This window comes from Alnus glutinosa, chromosome 12 (genome assembly GCF_958979055.1).
Source record: "Alnus glutinosa chromosome 12, dhAlnGlut1.1, whole genome shotgun sequence".
NCBI classification, from domain to species: Eukaryota; Viridiplantae; Streptophyta; class Magnoliopsida; order Fagales; family Betulaceae; genus Alnus; species Alnus glutinosa.
The window spans coordinates 9,546,325-9,566,174 of record NC_084897.1 but is presented as its reverse complement, the minus strand read 5'-3'; the positions used below and the strand labels follow the sequence as shown (position 1 = coordinate 9,566,174).

Sequence of the window (19,850 nt, the reverse complement as noted above, 5' to 3'; positions counted from 1 at the left end):
TAAATGCAACACAATGCAATAATATAAAGTAATGACAGTTTTATATGCACAATTTTATTATAAATTAAATCATGAGCTTCTTGCATTCGATCTTATAGAGACGTAACTCTAACACATAGATTTAAGGAAACGTAATTCCATTTAATAGAGTTTAAGAGACGTAACTCCTGCCTAACGTGTTATAGGAGACGTAACTCCCGCTTATCGAGTTATAGGAGACGTAACTCCCGTTTAACGAGTTCTAAGGAGACGTCACTCCTCTAACAATTTATTATCTTTTTGGCACAGGCAGGCGTCACTCCCTGCTCCGTAGGCAGATGTAACTCCCTACTCTGTTGTTTATTAATATTTTTGGCTCAGGCAAACGTTACTCCCTGATCCGTTGGCAGACGTCACTCCCAACTTTGTTATAATTGAATTCATTAATTAAAATAACAAAATATGCAAAATCCACATGCGCAAACAATTAAATAAAACAGAAACCATAACATTATGGAAATTCAGCATCACCCTCAGTGAGTAAGAAATACTCACAGTTCTTTCTTTGCTTCAGAAAAGTGTTCACATAAATATTAGCTGCTGTATAATTTAATACCAATAATAGTGAATTAGTACAATTCACTAATAAACTCATATTAACACTATTTTTATTTTTAACCTTTTAAGCCTTAACATAATTGCTAAAATCATTTAAACATAATAACAACATATAAAAAATGGTTTAATTATAATGCCACATATTCCATATGGGCATTATAACAACATTTATAAATAATGACCAAAATACCCTTTTGCATTTTAAAATACTTATTAACATAAGAATCGTTTTACCAACACTTTTAATCATAAAAGCTATATATTTATATAACATAACCAATTCTAATTGAGCTGAGTAACAACATTAGTATTAGTAATGTCTAAAAATACTGTTAGAATATTGGGCGGCATAACGGCATAATTATGAATGATTCCCTTTATAAAATTTGGGGGTAATTACCTTTTCCCTCCATGAACTACCAAAAAATGCGCAATGCCCCCATGAACTACCAACTCAACCAAAATAGAGCATTCAACTACCAAAGACAACCATTTTCCCCCATTCCGTCAGTTAGAGGGGTTAAAAGAAACAGTCAACGGCTCATGTGCCGTTTTACATGTGGGCATGTTGGAAGATAGTGGTAGTTCATGGGGGAGAAAGAGGAAGATGGTGGTAGTTCATGGGGGGGAAAGAGGAAGATGGTGGCACTTCATGGGGGGAAAATAGGAAGAAAATGAGGGTAAAACAGCGTGTGACGGTCACGTGACCCGTTGACCGTTTGTTTTAACCTATTTGACTGACGGAAGGGGGGAAAATGGTTGTCTTTGGTAGTTGAATGCTCTATTTTGGTCGTCTTGGTAGTTCATGGGGGCATTGCGCATTTTTTGGTAGTTCATGGGGGGAAAATGTAATTACCCCTAAAATTTGGCAGAACAATGACGCTTTTATAACTAATGCTTAACAAACCTTTCAAAACTTTTGACAGCATAATGGCACATTTAAGGAATACCCAATTGAATTTGGGCATCATAATGGCATATTTGGTAAATAAGTGATCAACTTTGAACATAAACACATAATGAACATAATCAAGCTTAAACTAATGAAATCAAAACTTAAAGCATAAAATCAATGAAATTAATGATTGGAAGCTTACCAAAAGACTTCCTATAACACACTCCAAGCCTTGGACCACACAAAAGCACACAAAAACACACTTTTCACTCTCTTTGCCGTGGGTGTGTGTGTGAAGCTTGATGGTTTTTTTTTTTTGCATCCTTCCCCTTTAGTTCTATTTATAAAGGAATGAATGGCTAGGATCAAGTAGGCACTTTTTGATCTAATGGATGGGAGTTAGCCTTATCCTCCAAGGCACATGGGTGTCATCATTACTTAGATAAATATCTACATGCATTTGCATTTCATATGAATTTGCATTTCATGTGTATTTTGGCACATGGGTTTCATCATTACTTAAATCAAATAAAATCAAATAATATCTAATCTAATAAATTCTATTCTAACTAAATTTGACACCCCACAAAATATCTTAAAATCTCAATCATCACAAATCAAATAAAATCAAATCCAATTATAGCAAATATTTCTATCCTAACTAGATTTGGCACATGGGTTTACTAAGAAATGAAACTAAGTTATAAATAGGACTAATTGGTTACAAAATATCACAAAATCAATAGGGTGACGCGGCGATGACGTGGCAGAATCTACACATGCATGCTACCCAGTCCAGGGGCAGTAGAGTCACGGACACTTTCGGCAAATCTAGAAAACTCTGATTTTTATGAAAATTTATATGTAGATAGAGGACTCCGGGATGAGCATTCTGGCTTTTGAATCGACCAAAACGGAGTTTGTTTGACCCTGTTTCCGTTATTCCAAAGTTTAAGGTCTGTTTGAGTTTTTATCAAACTAAAACTATAAATGCTTCTAAATGAATATTTATTTTAATAAATATTCATATTTATTCTTTTACCTTATCATTAGGTAATAAATCATATTTTAAGATAATTAATTTAATATCTTAAAATATGGGGTGTTACAGTCCAGACTTCCCACGTCCACCGCCCGGACAGGGCTCGTATTTATCAAAGCAGTCGCCCTTTCGAACCCTCAGCCTATAAATAGAGGCCCCTAGGCATTGAGAACTGCAAGAATTCGGTATTGAATTCCACTAGAGCTTAGAGAGTTATTTTGTGAGGTTATTGAGCTGATTTGTTCTCTCTAGAGCCATTGTTGTGTGTGCTGTTGCTGAGCTTAAACTAAAGTCTCTATCTTAGGGGTTGGCCCTGAGGTAAAGGATTCCATTGGAGACCCCTTCAGGAAGGAGACCTGGTTGTGAGGCATTCGTGTTGGGTTACACGTTAGAGAGCAAGGTACGACCATTGCATCAGGGGTATGTGAGTGTTACAATCTTATATCTAGTCTTGTCTTCTGAATAGTGGATATCATGGGTTTGGCTGCCCCGGAATGGTTTTTCTCATCTTGAGTTTCCACTTCGTTAACAAAAATTCTTGTGTTATTTATTTTCCGCATTATTTTGTTAACACATTGTGCGCACACACACTTTTTGTTTATTTTAGAAGTTAATTTCTATTTTTCAGTTCCTTTCAACCCTCAGCCTCTAGTCAAGCTTCCTATCAAGAGAAAGCCTCCCACATGCCATCACTGTGGCGAACTAGGGCACATCAGAACAAATTGCCCACATTGGCAAGTTCAGTAGAAGAAAAAATGGCTGGCTCCTAAAACTCCCATGTGTCACCAATGTGAAGTTAGCAGTCATATCAGACCAAGGTGTCCTCCACCTAAGCCTCCCAAGCATCATAGATCTCCGCCCAAAAATCATGTTCCAAAGCTTCAGCAGCTGTAGAAGCCTACTCAAGTGAAAAAGACTTGGGTCCCCAAGAAGACTGCAGGAAGGGAAATGTCCAGTGAAGGAACATCTTCCTCCAGTTCTTTCATGCAAGATCTGGTCAGATTTCTGATACTACAACTTAAGAAAGAAAGACAGGACAAGGACGAGGACACCCACTCCCCGAGGGGGTGGGGAGATGACAAAATGCACAAAGAAACGAAAGAAAATGCATAGAAAACACAAAGAAAATGCACAAGACGACAAAAACGAACCGAAAGAGGAGAAAAAGTAGGCTGCGGCGCGGGGAGAAACTAATTTAACCATACATGATTCATCGTCCGGATGGAACTTAAGTGACGTCCGGACAAGAAGAATGAACATCCGGACGAATCAACCATATAATCCAGACAACCAGAAAAACCATCCGGACATACAGGATCACCGTCTGGATGTCCCGAAACACACCGTCTGGACGCTTCACACAAAAAAATCTGAAAAAGAGAGGAAAATGAGCAGAAAAATATGTCCCAAATAATTTCCAAAGCACACATGTATATAAAATTGATATCTTAGATTAATTAGCTTATCAAAAATATCCCAAGATATAATTGAGAGCTAAGATTCAATAAGCACAAACATTTCCCTGCAGAAAGAGATTTTTCAATAGAAGAATTAACTCAAGCAATGCGTGTGTGTGTGTGTGAAGGCTTTCTCAATAAGGTATGAAGTTCACAAATAAGATATAACTTAAAACACCCGGATTTTCTAAACAAGAGAGAAAATTAATGTTAGATCAGTCAAAAGTCAAACCTTGTTTTACTAGGGCCTAGCCACCCTCATCTGATACACTCCCCCTAAGCTGCAACACATTTTCTTTTACATCGCCCTTTAGTGATTGAAAAATGAAATTGACTTTTAAAATCAACAATGCGGAAAATAAATAACACAAGAATTTTTGTTAACGAAGTGGAAACTCAAGATGAGAAAAACCACTCCGGGACAGCCAAACCCAAGATATCTACTATTCAGAAGACAAGACTAGTTATAAAAATAGTAGCACTCACATACCCCTGATGCAGTGGTCGTACCTTGCACTCTAATGTGTAGCCTAACACGAACGCCTCCCAACCAGGTCTCCTACTTGAAGGGGTCTTCAATGGAATCCCTTACCTTAGGGCCGACCCCTAAGATAGACTTCAGTTTAAGCGCAGCAACAGCACACACAGCAACAGCTTCAGAGAGAACAAATCAGCTCAATAACCTTACAAACTAACTCTCCAAGCTTTAGTGGAATTCAGTACCGAATTCTTGCAATTCTCAAGCACAGGGGCCACTATTTATAGGCTGAGGGCTGAAATGAGCGTTTGGCTTGATAAAGTTGGGCGCCGTCCGGACGGTGGTCATAGGCCGTCCGAACAAACAACTGTGCGACTAAAATTCCAAAAATTTCGTTGAAGATCTTTCCTATTTGAGAGCAGCGTTCGGACGGTGAGGCACTGTTGTCCGGACGGTTGCACATCCGCTGCAAGTAATTTCCTTATAAAGGCTTCGCGCGTCCGGACCAGGAGGATGGTCTTCCGGACGGGTGATCTGCTGTACGCAATTTCCATATCTGTCATACGAGCGTCTGGACCATGGTAGGCTGGCATCCGGACGGTTGAATTTGAATTGCGAACTTGCCTTAAGGAGTAGCGCGTCCAGACAGGAATCCACGTCGTCCGGACGGTTGCAGCAATCTTCCCATATTTGATTTTGGAAAGAAAATCTGAAGCTTTGGTCGAACACTGAGAGTCGTCCGGACGGGCTGTTGAAACTTCCGAACGGATGCAAGCTGGAGCAATTCGAAGCTTCTAAACAATAAGGAAGGTCCGGACTGGAACCCACGTCGTCTGGGCAGATGAAGCTTTAGTCTGATGAGGGTCCGGATAGTATGACACGTCGTCCGGACGGCTGAAGCAGGACGGTATGACATGTCGTCCGGATGGCTAACAGGGAATCGAATTTTCTGACTTGTAATCTCCGCAGAATCTTCTTGAAGTACTCTGAATAGTGGAATCCCTGTACATCTTTACTAAAAAATAAATGGACTTCTAAATTTAACAGTGTGTGTGAACAGTGTGCAACAAAATATTAAATGAGGAATTTAAAGGAGACAAATATTTTGTTGACAAAGTGGAAACTCAATTAAGAGAAAAACCACTCCAGGGCAGCCAAACCCAAGATATCCATTATTCAGAAGACAAAACTAGATACAAAGCAGTAACACTCACATACCCCTGATGCAGTGGTCGTACCTTGCTCTCTGACGTGTAACCCAACACGAACGCTTCCCACCAGGTTCACCTACCTGAAGGGGTCTTCAATGGAATCCTTTACCTTAGGGCCAACCCCTAAGATAGACTTCACAGCTGATCAAATCACACACTTAATAAGGCTTTAGAGGAAATATCACGTCTCTAAGCTGTAGAGAATTCACCACCGAATTCTTGTAGTTCTCAGTGCCCAGGGGCCTCTATTTATAGGCTGGAGGCTCAAATGAGTGTCAGGCAAAATATACCTGGGCACCGTCCGGACGAACAACTGTGCGACAAGATTTTCCAAAAAATACGCGGAGAAATCTTTCCTGTTTAAGGACATCGTCCGGACGATTGCACGTCCGCTGCAAGTAATTTCCTTATAAGGCTCTCGAGCGCCCGGACCATGGGGGATGAGCGTCCGGACGGCTAGTCTTCAACACGCAATTTCCATATCGGTAATGCGCGCATCCGAACCATGATAGGCAGTCGTCCGGACGGTTGAAGTCGAATCGGCAATTTCCTTCTTTGATGCACACGCGTCCGGACCACAGCTGTCAGACGTCCGGACGGTCATATTTGAATTGCGATTCTTACCTTACGGAGACGCGCATCCGGACGGGATACCACATCGTCCGGATGGTTGATTGATCTTCCCTTTCTTCGAACTTGGAAAGAAATCAGAAATTGATCGAGTACTGGGAGGCATCCGGACATGCTGCTGAAACGTCTAGACGGATGCAAGCTGGCACAGAAACTTCTCGATACAATATAGGGTCCGGACGGAATTAATACTTTGTCTGGACGGATGATGCTGGTCTGTCTAGCGTCCGGACGGATGGAACAGTGGACAGATGGGCGTCCAGATGGGATGGCTCTATCGTCCGAACGGCTGACAGGGAACTTGAAATTCTTCTGACTTGCAAGCAGAAACGACTGACATCACTCTGAAAGTGGAATCCCTGTTTACAGCATCTTTACACTTAAGTGATTTTATCCAAACACAGAATGAGGCCAAAATACTAACAAAAAGCAGCAACATTACATAAAAGTGATTTTGCCCAACAGAATGCAGCCAACACAAAAACTAACATTTACAACAAAGTGATTTTTGTCCAACAGAATGTGGCCAATTACAAACTCCCCCTTTGGCCATTCTGGGAAAAAAATCACTTGACCGGTTAAAAATACAATCCCGGTCTAAAAATAAAAATTACTCCCCCTTTTTGTCTCAATGGGACAAAGGGTAAAACAGAGTAATAAAGATAACCACATCAAAAATTACTCCCCCTAACGGTCTCAGAAGGACCAGGGTAAACAGAGTAATATAATCTAGGAGTTAATCAAGTGTAGCAAAATCTAACATAAATGTCTCAACACAGTAGATATCACATATATGCATATCATAATTTCAACAACATTCCAAAAATAAATCAATATTCTAACAGTTAAAAATAAACTGAAGAGAAAAATACTAGAAAAATACCTGGAATGTGAGAGTAATGTACAAAAAGACAAGAAGGGGCAAGATAATGCCAAAAACTTGTAAGAAATTACTCACTAGAGGCCAAAAGAATACTTTTTGGTGGGGTATGGAGAAAGTATGGAAATCAGGGTATATATAGAGCATGTGGGGTCCCCATCCGGACAGGTCATTAACGCCATCCGGACGCGCGCTGCCTCGAAAATAAGCGGACTGTGCGCGCGTCTGAACGAGTAACCTTACCGTCCGGCCGTTGGTACTGTGCGCGTCCAGAAGTGAACAGAACCGTCCGGCCGACTGAGCTACTCCCGTCCGGACACTTCACACTGAAAAACATAAAACTGAAGAAAAATTTGCAGAATTTAATTTTTCTCAAGTCAATTTTAGAACACGCATGTATAATCTACTGATAACACAATCAAAGAGCATCTCAAAACTAAGCAGAGATATAAAATAGAGTTGAGAGTTTAATCAGAACAAATATTTTCCTGGATACAGAAAATTTAAATAGATGACTCAACTCATGCAATGCGTGTGTGTGTGAAGACTTAATCCACAAGGTATGACTTCCAATGAAATGACAAATAGCAACCAGATTTTCTAGACAAGAGAGAAAATCAGTGAAAGATAAGTCAAAAGTCAAACCTTATTCCTTACTAGGGCCTAGTCACCCTCATCTAAGACACTCCCCCTAAGATGCAGCACACAATTGTTTTACTTGTACCATGAAGGACAAGGTAAATTTTTACTTGCACGTAGAGGGCAAGGCATATTGCAAATTTTGCACATAAGCAGTGAATATATAATTACAACGCAGAATTCATAAGTTTTACTGCTTGATTCTTATGGTGTTGCAACCTAGAGAGAATGCCAGAGTTTTTAGGTTCTAGGTTCAACTAGCATGTGGTCAATTTGGCTATCCTATCAAATACCTCTTCTCTTATCTAAAAATTCTAAAAACACAAAGTCAGAAAAGGAAAGATGTACCTTTAGGGGAGTCGTGGATAGTGCACATTTTCATCGCATGAGGAAAGAAGCTATCCTACTATTGCATATACAGGAAAACACTTGGCAGATTGTAGTCATAAACTCTCAATTATATCTAAGCAAAGTAAATTAATACACAAAGAATTGAGATATCAGGTGAAAACACATGCAATATCTGATATGCCAAGAAAAAGAGAAATCCTGCAAATTCTCATTTTTTTTTTAAATAAAAAAAATGTAATATGGAAATGACATCATATGCAAAGCAAGATCAAACTTGTGTAAGCTCGATGATGCCAATACAGAAAAACAGTTGCTCGACCTGCTTTTTCTGTCTTCCCTAACAAGTACCTGCAAAGTTCTCTCAAGAGAAACATGGGGCAAAACACAACTAATTCCTAGATTGCATACAAAATATAGCAAGTAAGATGAACAATCAAACCTGATGTCGTAGGATTAGGAACCAAATCCTAGGCATGAACACCTAAACCCGCTAGGTGCGTCTGTTCCCCCTTATGGGGTGACTGTCCTTCTTGACCCAAGCCTGCCTTCTTGTGGGTGGTTGCTAGCAGGACTTCATCATCCACTCCATCATGCTCTGCGTCTAGCTAGGTGGTTCACTGTGGTGTAGATCTTCTTCCACCTTCTGAGGCCTTCTAAATTGCTTAGATTTTATCTTTGAGGTGCTACTATGATTGGCTGGTACAAATCGCTGCTCAGGCCGCCGATGCTGAGATACATGGTATTGTGGTGCATGAGACCAAGAAGCTTGATATCTTGGTGCTTGATGATTACGAGCCTGATACCATGGAGTCTAATACTGGGCCGCAAGTCTGGTGCCATGATTAGCCTGTCGGGGCACTTATTTCTTGGCCTTAGCTTTCTAAGCTTTCAAGAGGGAGCATTGAGGATGAACATGCCCACTTAGACCGCAGTGATGGCATATGGGAGATCTTCTGATGGAATAAGGCTTTTGAGTGCCTGGAACGTCATCATTGATCTTGTCCTTCCCTTTATCTTCAGCAGTGGGAGGAGTCTCTGGGACTGCAGGTTTCACAAATACAGGCTTTGAAGTAGAGGGTGGAATAGAAGAGGGAGCTACATACCCGAGATTGGTCTTGTCAGTTGGGCTCTTCTGGATAGACAGCATACGAGTCATCTTCTCATTAATGACTCTTTCTAACTAGAGCTGCGTCTCTAGTAGCTTTTCCTTGGGCTCTTGTATTTTGAGTAGCAATGAACTCTTCTCAATCTGCAAACTGTTCAGATCATAAAGGTGTTGCTTACGACATTCCCTCAGCTTCTCATACTCTATGTAGAGTGTCTTGTAAGCCTCGAGCTCTTCCCCATTATCACTATGCTCCGAGTAATAAGAGTCTTCCTCCTCAACTAGTGGAGAAACAAAGGCCAGAAATTTCTCGGACTCTGGAGCTTCTTCTTCTGACTTATTGCTAAAAGTCACATTGTAAGCTTTCCCCTTGCCCTTCTTAAGATTCCCGCAATCGGCTCGGATATGCCCAAAACCTGAGCATTCATAACATCTGGGCCGTCTGGGATCCTTCTTTCCTTCTTCCTCAGGTTCAGCTTCTCTGGGAGCTTTCTTCACCTTTTCAGAAAACTTCTTCTTGAATTGGTCATCTCTCATAAGTCTTCTAAAATTTTTGGCCAACATGGCCACAACTTTTTCTTCCTCCTCAGAGTCCTCTTCAGATGAGGCTTCAACCCATTTCTTAGAAGCTTTTAGGGCAACGGTCTTTAGCTTCTTGACCGGCGAGGGCAGAAATAGTTCATATGTTTGAAGAGATCCCACCAACTCATCAATCTTCATTTCTTCTAGATCTTTCCTTTCTTCAATGGTGGTCACCTAGATCCTGAAACGCTCAGCCAAAGATCTTAGAATCTTTCAGATGAGTTTTATATCCGAGACAGGCTTCCCAAGACTCACCATGGAGTTTCTTAGGTCACTCATCTTGGAGTAAAACTCTCCAAATGTCTCTTCTTCCAACATCTTAATTTCTTCAAATTTGGAAATCAACATTTGAAGTTTGGCAAATTTTACAAGCTTAGTGCTTTCATATGTTGTTTCCAAAATTTGCCACGCTTCTTGAGCACATTCACAGTTTGAAATTTTTGCAAAATTCAGACGGTGAAAGTGCTTGAAACAGAGCATGGAGGGCTTTGTCATTAGAAAGTCGTGTGTTTTTCTAAGGGACTAGTTCAAGCATTGTATCCTCTGGTTTAGTCCAACCAGTTTCAACAATACTCTAGCAGTCAATAGATTTTAAAAAGAACCGCATGCGAGCTTTCCAATAGCCATAGTTCGAGCCGTCAAAGGCAGGAACCAAATTAAGAGTTTGAGACACATCAAAATTTAGAAGTCAAAAATAACACTCAAGAAATAAATCTTCTCAGAGTGTACGAAGCTCTGATACCAATTGAAAAATGAAATTGACATCTAAAATAAAGGCAAGTGTGTGCACAAAGTGTTAACAAAAATCAACAATGCGGAAAATAAATAACACAAGAATTTTTGTTAATGAAGTGGAAACTCAAGATGAGAAAAACCACTCTAGGGCAGTCAAACCCAGGATATCCACTATTCAGAAGACAAGACTAGTTACAAGATAGTAGCACTCACATACACCCCTGATACAGTGCTCGTACCTTGCACTCTAACATGTAGCCATACACGAACGCCTCCCAACCAGGTCTCCTACCTGAAGGGGTCTTCAATGGAATCATTTACCTTAGGGCCGACCCCTAAGATAGACTTCAGTTTAAGAGCAGCAACAACACACACAGCAGCGGCTTCAGAGAGAACAAATCAGCTCAATAACCTGACAAAATAACTCTCTAAGCTCTAGTGGAATTTAGTACCGAATTCTTGCAATTCTCAAGCATAGGGGCCTCTATTTATAGGCTGAGGGCTCAAATGAGCGTTTGGCTTGATAAATTTGGGTGCCATCCGGACGGTGGACATAGGCCGTCCAGACGGACAACTGTGCCACCGAAATTCCAAAAATTTCGCTGAAGATCTTTCCTGTTTGAGAGCTGCGTCCAGACAGTGAGGCACTGTCGTCCGAACGGTCGCACATCCGCTGCAAGTAATTTCCTTATAAAGGCTTCGCGCGTCCGGACTAGGAGGATGGTCGTCCGGACGGTTGATCTGCTGCACGTAATTTCCATATTTGTCATACGCGCGTCCAGACCATGGTAGGCTGGCGTCCGGACGGTTGAATTTGAATTGCAAACTTGCCTTAAGGAGTAGCACGTTCGAATGGGAATCCACGTCGTCCGGACAGTTGTAGCAATCTTCCCATATTTGATTTTGGAAAGAAAATCTGAAGCTTTGGTCGTACACTGAGAGTCATCCTGAAGGGTTGCTGAAATGTCTAGATGGATGCAAGCTGGAGCAATTCGAAGCTTCTCGACAGAAGAGGTTTGGACGGGAATCCACGTCGTCCGGACAGATGATGCTTTAGTCTGATGAGCGTCTGGACGGTATGACACGTCGTCCGGACGACTGACAAGGAATCAAATTTTCTGACTTGTAATCTGCGCAGAATCTTCTTGAAGTACTCTGAATAGTGGAATCCCTATTAAAAAACATCTTTACAACGAAGTGATTTTTGTCCAACAAAATGTGGCCAATTACAAACTAACAGTTTTCTCAAAAAAAAAAAATTACAAACTAACAATGAGTGTCTCTTTCCGCAATGATTTGGTCACTAACTATTTCTATAGGGACAATATCAAGAACGGATTTAGCATATAAGCAGGGACAATATCAACAATGCAAGAATTATGAGTTCTAGGTTCAACTAGCGAATTGGTCAATTTGACCATTTTGGCAAAAAATCTCATATTTTTTTTAAAAAAATCCATAAGCTAAAAGTCAGAGGAGAGAAAAAAAATACCTTAGGGGAGGCTTGGAAAGTGCACATTTTTCATCGCAAGAGAAAAGCAACTATCTATTAGGGATGCCACTGGGAAACTATGCAAATATCAAGAGAAACTCTTAGTTATAAAAAGGCAAAAGAATAAAAGCATCAAAAACTGAGACATCAGTTAAACATACATAAGATATCTGGAAGTTATAAAAAAAAACAATAAACCTCTGCATCCTTTTAACCCCTTCCTTTTTTTTTTTATTAAAAAAAACATAAACAACAAACATGCTTTCAAAATAAAGAGAGTAGTGTTGACCAAGCATGTAAAGTAGAAACAAACCTGACCTCAGGGAGAGAGGTTTGATAGTACCGAGATAGAAAAGCAGCCGCTTGACTTGCTTTTACTATCATCCCTATTGCATACCTGCAGATTTTCCTTAAGACACCCTAAGAGGGAATTTAGGGATAGAAAAGATGGTTCCAAACTGACATGCAAAGTTTTTATAAGATGATAAAAATAAACTATGCAAGTGTACCTGTCATGCTCTAGGATTTAAGAACCAAAATCCTAGGCATGTGTGACCTTACCTACTGGGCTGTTTAAAATAGGTTGTTTTTGGGTTTCTATTATTTTGAGTTTAATATGTATTATTCCTCAAAATATGTTATTATTTGGGTTGAGATTATGCATATTTGGTTCTTGAAATTGTTTGGGTTGTGTTTGTTGATGTTATACTTTCTGGGATAGTCCATTTTACAACCGTTATATGCCCAAATTTTTCTTTTTTTTTTTGGACTAACAAGAATTAATGCGTTCATGGATTTGTGTCAGTGATTTTTTTTTAGTCCAGAAATTATGTCTTCAGACAACTCTCCTCCCCGAGTCATACAAAGAATTGAAGAATCAGTTGCTGACTAGTTGTATCGTATGCAATCATGACAGGTCCTATCTGAGCGGAATCTTTTCCACGCAGATCTGAGAGACCCAGTTTTGCTTCCCATTGCTCATATGTTACTAGAGAACAACTAGGAGTACCTATATAATTATGCCTGCCAGGCCTTTCCCAGACTGGTGCGGGAATTTTATGGCCATATGATCATTATTTAGGATGATGACAGAGGACTAATCATGCAGACTATGGTCAGAGGCCAGACAATTCTGAATGACCCCCAGCTTATCAGTTCTGTGATCAGGGTCCCTGTTCTACCAATCTCTGGAGTTCCATTTCCTGATGAGGCTCCCAGGATTGAGTTTGTACATGACTTTTTTGGGACAAGGCCACAGCGAGAGGACAAGTCCCACTCCCAGATAAATATCAGTGCTTTTGCTCCTATGCACCTATTCTTAGCAAAGGTTGTTGTAACAAACCTTTGGCCTAAATCTCAGCGGAGTGAGCTTACTCTCAAGAAGGCCACCCTTCTCTATGCCATAGTGATGTGGACGCCTTTTTGACTATGCAAACACATATTGCACACTATGCTCAAGGTTCGAGATGAGAAGAACACAAGTTTGTCTTTTGGGTGTTTGATCACTCAAATCTGCCTTCAGGTCGTGACAGATATTTCAGACTCGGAGCCCCACTCATGGATCCCAATTCCCCTTGGCATACAGACTCTAATGAAGTCTAATGCCCAGTTGCGGCATGAGGCTCAAGGCGCTGTTCCTCAGCCTCCACCAGATCTCCCCATAGCAGCTGCATCATCATCATAGGCCGTGCCTCCCTCCTTCAACATTGAAGTTGCTTTTGCACAACTTATGACTTCCATGTCAACTCTTCAGCGGGAAGTTAATATTATAGGAGAGTGTGTCAAGTAGAGCTAGATAGACATAAGGAAGTGCCTGAAATATCATCATCCCAAGCCGCATGATGATGATGATGATGATTGAGTTTTTTTTATGTTCTATCTTGTTTTGGTTATCGAACAATTTTTAAATTTGTGCAGACACTTTGGTGTACTTTTTTAAAACACTTATGTTTTTAAATTAATACTCTGTTTACCCTTTGTCATTATGTGACAAAAAGGGGGAGTATTTTTTTTGGTTTTTAGACCGGGAATGTATTTCTAAACCTGTCAAGTGTTTTTGTCCCAGAATGGCCAAAGGAGGAGTTTGTTAATATTTTATATTGGCTACATTTTGGATAAACAAAAACACTTTATGTAATGGTTACATTTTAACAGGATGGTCAGTTTTCAATTCAGAATCTTCATGTATTCAGACAATGATCAAATCAAAGACAATAACTGATCACAAGCTTCTTAAAGATGTCCATGTCGAGTCCTTGCAAAATCCAAGACAAAAACAGCCGATTCCTGTGCAACCGTCCTGACGGGCTTTTGACGGCATCTGGACACCCCTCAGTGTCCAGTAGATAACGATGAAGATGTCCGGACATCAAAGCAACATTGTCTGGAAGCCAGGTCAATCAGTATTCAACAAGGAGTTGGATTTCAGAAGTCGACACTATTTGGGAAGTCTCTGCAAGCCGTCCGGACGACGTGGTAACACATTAGGACGATGTCCAATATTTCAGAATATTCCAGAGTTCCATTCGAACGTGGAAAGGATTTTAGCGAAGACCGTCCGGTCGCTCGGTCAAGCCATCTGGACGTGAACCCGATAAAGATAGAATTACGCTGTTTCTGAAAGGATATCGCAGAAAATCGTCCAGATGTGGCTAACTTCCGTCTGGACGCTCCAGCCAGAGTCCGAATCTCAGCAGTTTTTTAGGTCTCTAGGCTAGTGTTTTGTGCAGAGTTCGACAGTGAATTCCATAGTGCTTTGAGAAGGTGTTTAGGGAGAATTGAAGATCCGCTAGCTCTCAAGCCGTTGCCAGTGTGTGCTCAGTTGTTCGTGTGAAGTCTATCTTAGGGGTCGGCCCTAAGGTAAAGGAATCCATCAAAAACCCCTTCAGGTAGAAGATCTGGTTGGGAAGCATTCGTGTTGGGTTACACGTCAGAGTTAGAGGTATGACTACTGCATAAGGGTATGTGAGTACGAGTTTCTTGTAACTAGCTTTGTTTTTGGATAGTGAATTTATAGGCTAAGAAGACCTAAATCAACTCTGTCTTTGAATTCTCTAGGCGACGTCCGAACGGAAGCATTGAGCGTCCAAATGGTCTTCTTGTGCAACTGGCTTTCCATAACGCGCTCCACGCTTTTCCATATTAAGGCTGCGTCCAGACGGTGTTGCCCTAGCGTCCGGACGGTTGCAACTTTGCTGTACATAACTTCCATAATAAGGACAGTCTCCAGATAGTGTTGCCCAAACGTCCAAACGGTGTTGCCCAGACATCCGGACGGTGTTGCCCAGATGTCTGGACGGTGTTGCCCAGACGTTAGGACAGTTGCAATTCTTCTCCACGTCTTGCCTTATTAAGGATCGCATCTGGACAGTGTTGCCTGTTGTCCGGACGGATGCAACTGTCTTCCCATATAAATGTCTGTGAAGGAAAACCTAATTCTTCTAGAACTCTAATGTGCGTCCGGACGGGTTGCCATGACGTCTGGACGAATGTACGTTGGAGCACTGAGAATCTTCTAGACACTGATGGGCGTCCAGATGCAAGATTGGGCCGTCTGGACGGAAACTTGGGATCCGACTTCTCTGAGTTGGAATCTGTACACAATTTTCTTTGAACATCTTGAAGCACTTTTCTGAAATGAAGACTCTGAAATATACGACGTCCATGATTAAAACAACAACTATACAAGATAGTAATTTTGTCAAACAGAATGCAATGAACACAAACTAACAAACTCCCCATTTTGTCATTTTGGGACAAAAATCACTTGAACGGTTTAAAAATACATTCCTGGTCCAAAATAAAAAATACTCCCACTTTTTGTCTCAAAATGACAAAGGGTAAACAGAGTAGAAAAACCAGCTATAAAATACTTCGCCTTAATGTCTCAGGAGGACAAGAGTAAACAGAGTAAATAATACCCAGAGTTATAAAAGTTTACAAATATCCAAAACAGGAAAACATTACAAATGTCTCAATATAAACCAACAAAACACCAAAAAAGAAAAAATGAGAAAACAATCGCTCAATCCTCATCATCACAAGAAGGATGATGGTACTGGAGACAGTCCTGGAGATCTAGTTGGCACTGCTCAACTCTAGTGCTGATAGTACTGACCTTCTACAAAATAGACCTAACATCCCTTTGAAGAGAGCTCAATGCAGCCATAAGTTGAGCAATTCCATCTCCATACTGTGGAGGCAGAGGAGCAGTCTGAGAAGATGAAGCTCTGATAGGTAGCTCAAACTGAACTGGAGGAGGCTGAGGAGCTTCGTCTTGACCTTCATGCCGCAGCTGGGCATTAGACTTCATGAGAGTCTAACTGACAAGGGGGTCATGTACTCTCATCTCGGGCTCTGTAGATATGTCTGTCCCAACCTAGAGACAGAACTTCGTGACCAAGCACGCAAATGGAAGCCCTGTAAAGTGATCATCTCTCATCTCCAGCATACGGTTGAGGATGTACTTGCACAAGCAGAAGGACATCCTCATACATAAGGCATAAAGAAATTGGGCCCTCTTCAGAACGAGCTCACTCCTACGAGCTGTGGGCCATAGACTGTTCAAAACAATCTTTGCAAGCAGTCGGTGTGAGGGAGAAAAGGCATCGAACTTGATGTGAGCATGAGAGCGCTCGTCACCCTGTGGATGAGCATCAAAGAAATCCCTGAGCTGCTCTATGCTAGGAGGCTCAATGACCTCTAAGAATGGATTGGCTGTAAGAGGCAGTACTGGGACACCAAGGATGGTATTGATGGCCTGAGGATCAATCTGAATGGTCTACCCTTGAACAATGGTCTAAAGTAGGATCCCACGTTCATCATCCTGATGACCTTTAGACACTCGTAAAACTCCCGTGTTAGTTTGTAATTGGCCACATTCTGTTGGACAAAATCACTTCTTTGTAAAGATGCTTTTTAATAGGGATTTTGCTATTCAGAAGTGCTTCTAGAAGATTCTGCACAATTTGCAAGTCAAAAAATTTGCTTCCTTGTCAGCCGTCCAAACGACATATCATACCGTCCGGACGCCCATCTATCCAAAGTGCCAGCCGTTCGAACGACGTGTCATACCATCCGGACGCCCATCTTGATAAGTGCTGAATGTTACACATTCAAGCCCCTTAATTTACATATGTTAAGCTCTTAGTTTTGTTATAGTTTGATGTTTTGTGTTTTCTTATAGTTTACAGGTTTTGGAAGAAAATCCATCAAATTCCAAGATTATAATGAAGTTGGAAATCTCACTTTTGGATAGATTCAAACTCGAAATCAATTTTGAATTTAAGGAAAGAGAAGTTGGCAAAAAATCGTTATTCTTGGAAAGAATCCAGAATGAGCATGTCTCAGTAATTTAATCATAACTTTCGGCCCAAGTATTTGATTGCAACGAAATTGGTGGTGTTAGAAAGCTAAGATAAAATTTAAAAAATATGTTAGAAATAGTTTTTTCCTAATTCGGACGTTTACCATGCCAAAATCGTCTCGTAATAAAAGACTGCAAATCTGTACGGATTTTGGAATCCTTTTCCTACTTGGATGGAAATTTCAGAAAAGAAAAATACATGTAATTATTCTATTTGGACTATAAGTCCTATTTGTAATTGTTCTAGAATTTCTAGAGCATCTAGAGCTTCTCTAATCCCTATAAATAGGCCTCTATCCTTTGAAGAAAAAACACACACAAGCTTTGAAGAAGAATCAAAGGCTACATCAAGAAGGAGGTTTTTTTTAGTTTTTATTTTCTTTCTTTTCCTTTATTATTTTCTTATGAGGATGATTTCCATCCAATTTATGTGTAACTAATACTTTAGTTAGGGCTCGATTGAAGCCCTAATTATGTCTTGTTAAGGTTTTCAATTGGCGCATTTGCTACAATTCATATATTGATGCTTATCTTGATTATTTCCTATTTTCTTGAATTCTTCTCATGTTTTTGCTTGATCATCATATGCATGTGGTATGGATTTGTTATTTATGTCAATTTGGATGACCGAGTCCTGAGCATAATAAAGTAACAAAAGAACTCCATCACAGGTTCTTGGATTAATCAACATAAAGACAACTGGAATAGATACCATGTTCCAATCTGGGTGTGTTTAACGATTTCCATAAATTTATGCTTTCTTGAAGAACAACTTAGTAGATACCATTGTAAATCCTTCAATGAAGAAAAGAGTTAGAGTAGATATACCATGGCTAACTCGTTGCTTAGGGAAATCAATAGCTTTAGGAGAAGATACCATTCCCATGTGGCTGGTAAGCATTAAGTATCAAGTTATGATGGTAGCATTGGCATTGTGAATCTTATTTGAGTATGATTAGCGGTGGATATTGAATCCCTACCTTATCTCATATTATATTTCTTCAATATTTTTGTCTCTTTCTTTTATTAGATCTTATTAATACTTTTATTTCTTTTCACTCATCTTAATTATTTAGGAAATCTTTTAAGTATAATTTACCAATCCTTGTGGGAATAATCTTGTATTTGCCTACTATACTATCTTTGATCTTGTGCACTTTCGAGTAAAAAGTACAAATATTTATCTATTTATTTAGGTAGATATTTGCACAACAAGTTTTTGGCGCCGTTGCCGGGGATTGTGTTAAATTATTATTTTTTTTTCCGTTGAAAAAAAAAATCCCTTTTATTTTAGTATTTCTGTTTAGATCATAAAAAAAGAAAAAAAGAATCGTTTGTTTCTGAGTTTCTTTTCTGAAGAATTCAATTCTAATATTGAGGCTCGAGCATTGATCTTACAGACAGCAGAACTGAAGCAACTGTCCACTGCTACAATAACTTTTGCCTATGCAAGGTCGTCAATCTCAGAATTCAGAACTCATTCCATACAATTCGGAGATTGAACGCACTATTCGACAACAAAAAGAGACCTTAGAAGCAGAAATTCTATTCGAAGTTGAGGAAAAGATGGCAGAAGTACGTGTAGAAAATCCACCTAAGCGGAAGCCAATGAAGAGTTCTTTCATACCACAGAATCTAAATCAGCCCTCTTGCATTGCTTTCCAGCCGAATGTGCAAAGCAATTTCAATTTGTCTCCCCACCTAATCAGCATGGTTCCACACTATAGAGGCACACCTACGGAAGATCCTTATCTTCATATTTGAGACTTCTTTGATCTTTGCAAGACACAAAACATCCATGGCTTAAACGCGGAAGGAATTAGGTTAATTCTTTTTCCGTTTTCCTTGAAAGATAATGCTAAGTTATGGTTGAATTCTTTGGCTGTAGGATCTATCCACAATTGGGAGGAGTTGGCCACAAAATTCTTGCAAAAGTTCTTCCCAGCCCAAAGGACTAGGCAATTGAGGAGGGAGATTCAAACCTTCCAATAAAAAGATGGAAACCTATTCTTTGAGGCATGGGAGCACTTCAAGGAGCTACTTCTAAAATGCCCACATCACAATCAATCTCAAGACGATCAGGTACAAGCTTTCCATGAAGGTTTAAATGATTCTAACAAAAGTCTTGTAGATTCAGCTTGTGGAGGTGTACTAATGGAAAAGAATAGCGATGAGGCAATAGAACTGTTTGAGACTTTAAGCGAAAACTCCCAACAATTCTCATCCTGAGGGAGGCAAGGAGTAAAAGGAAAGGGTGTCTATGAAGTGAACATAAATGGAGAAGTTCAAAATCAAATGGCTACCATGGAAAGAAAGTTGGATATGCTAGTCAAAGCCATGACTACACACAGCATCTTGCCCAATCAACAGATTGCACAAATTGAGGTATGT

At 40.2% G+C, this 19,850-nt stretch overlaps 1 non-coding gene across 1 annotated transcript; it reads right to left on the bottom strand.

The window, feature by feature from the left end:
- Positions 1-19,418: 19,418 nt before the first annotated feature.
- Positions 19,419-19,525, bottom strand: LOC133853084 (small nucleolar RNA R71). Its single transcript, XR_009896207.1, has one exon. It is a non-coding gene; the product is annotated as a small nucleolar RNA R71 (small nucleolar RNA).
- Between the last annotated feature and the right edge of the window lie 325 nt (positions 19,526-19,850).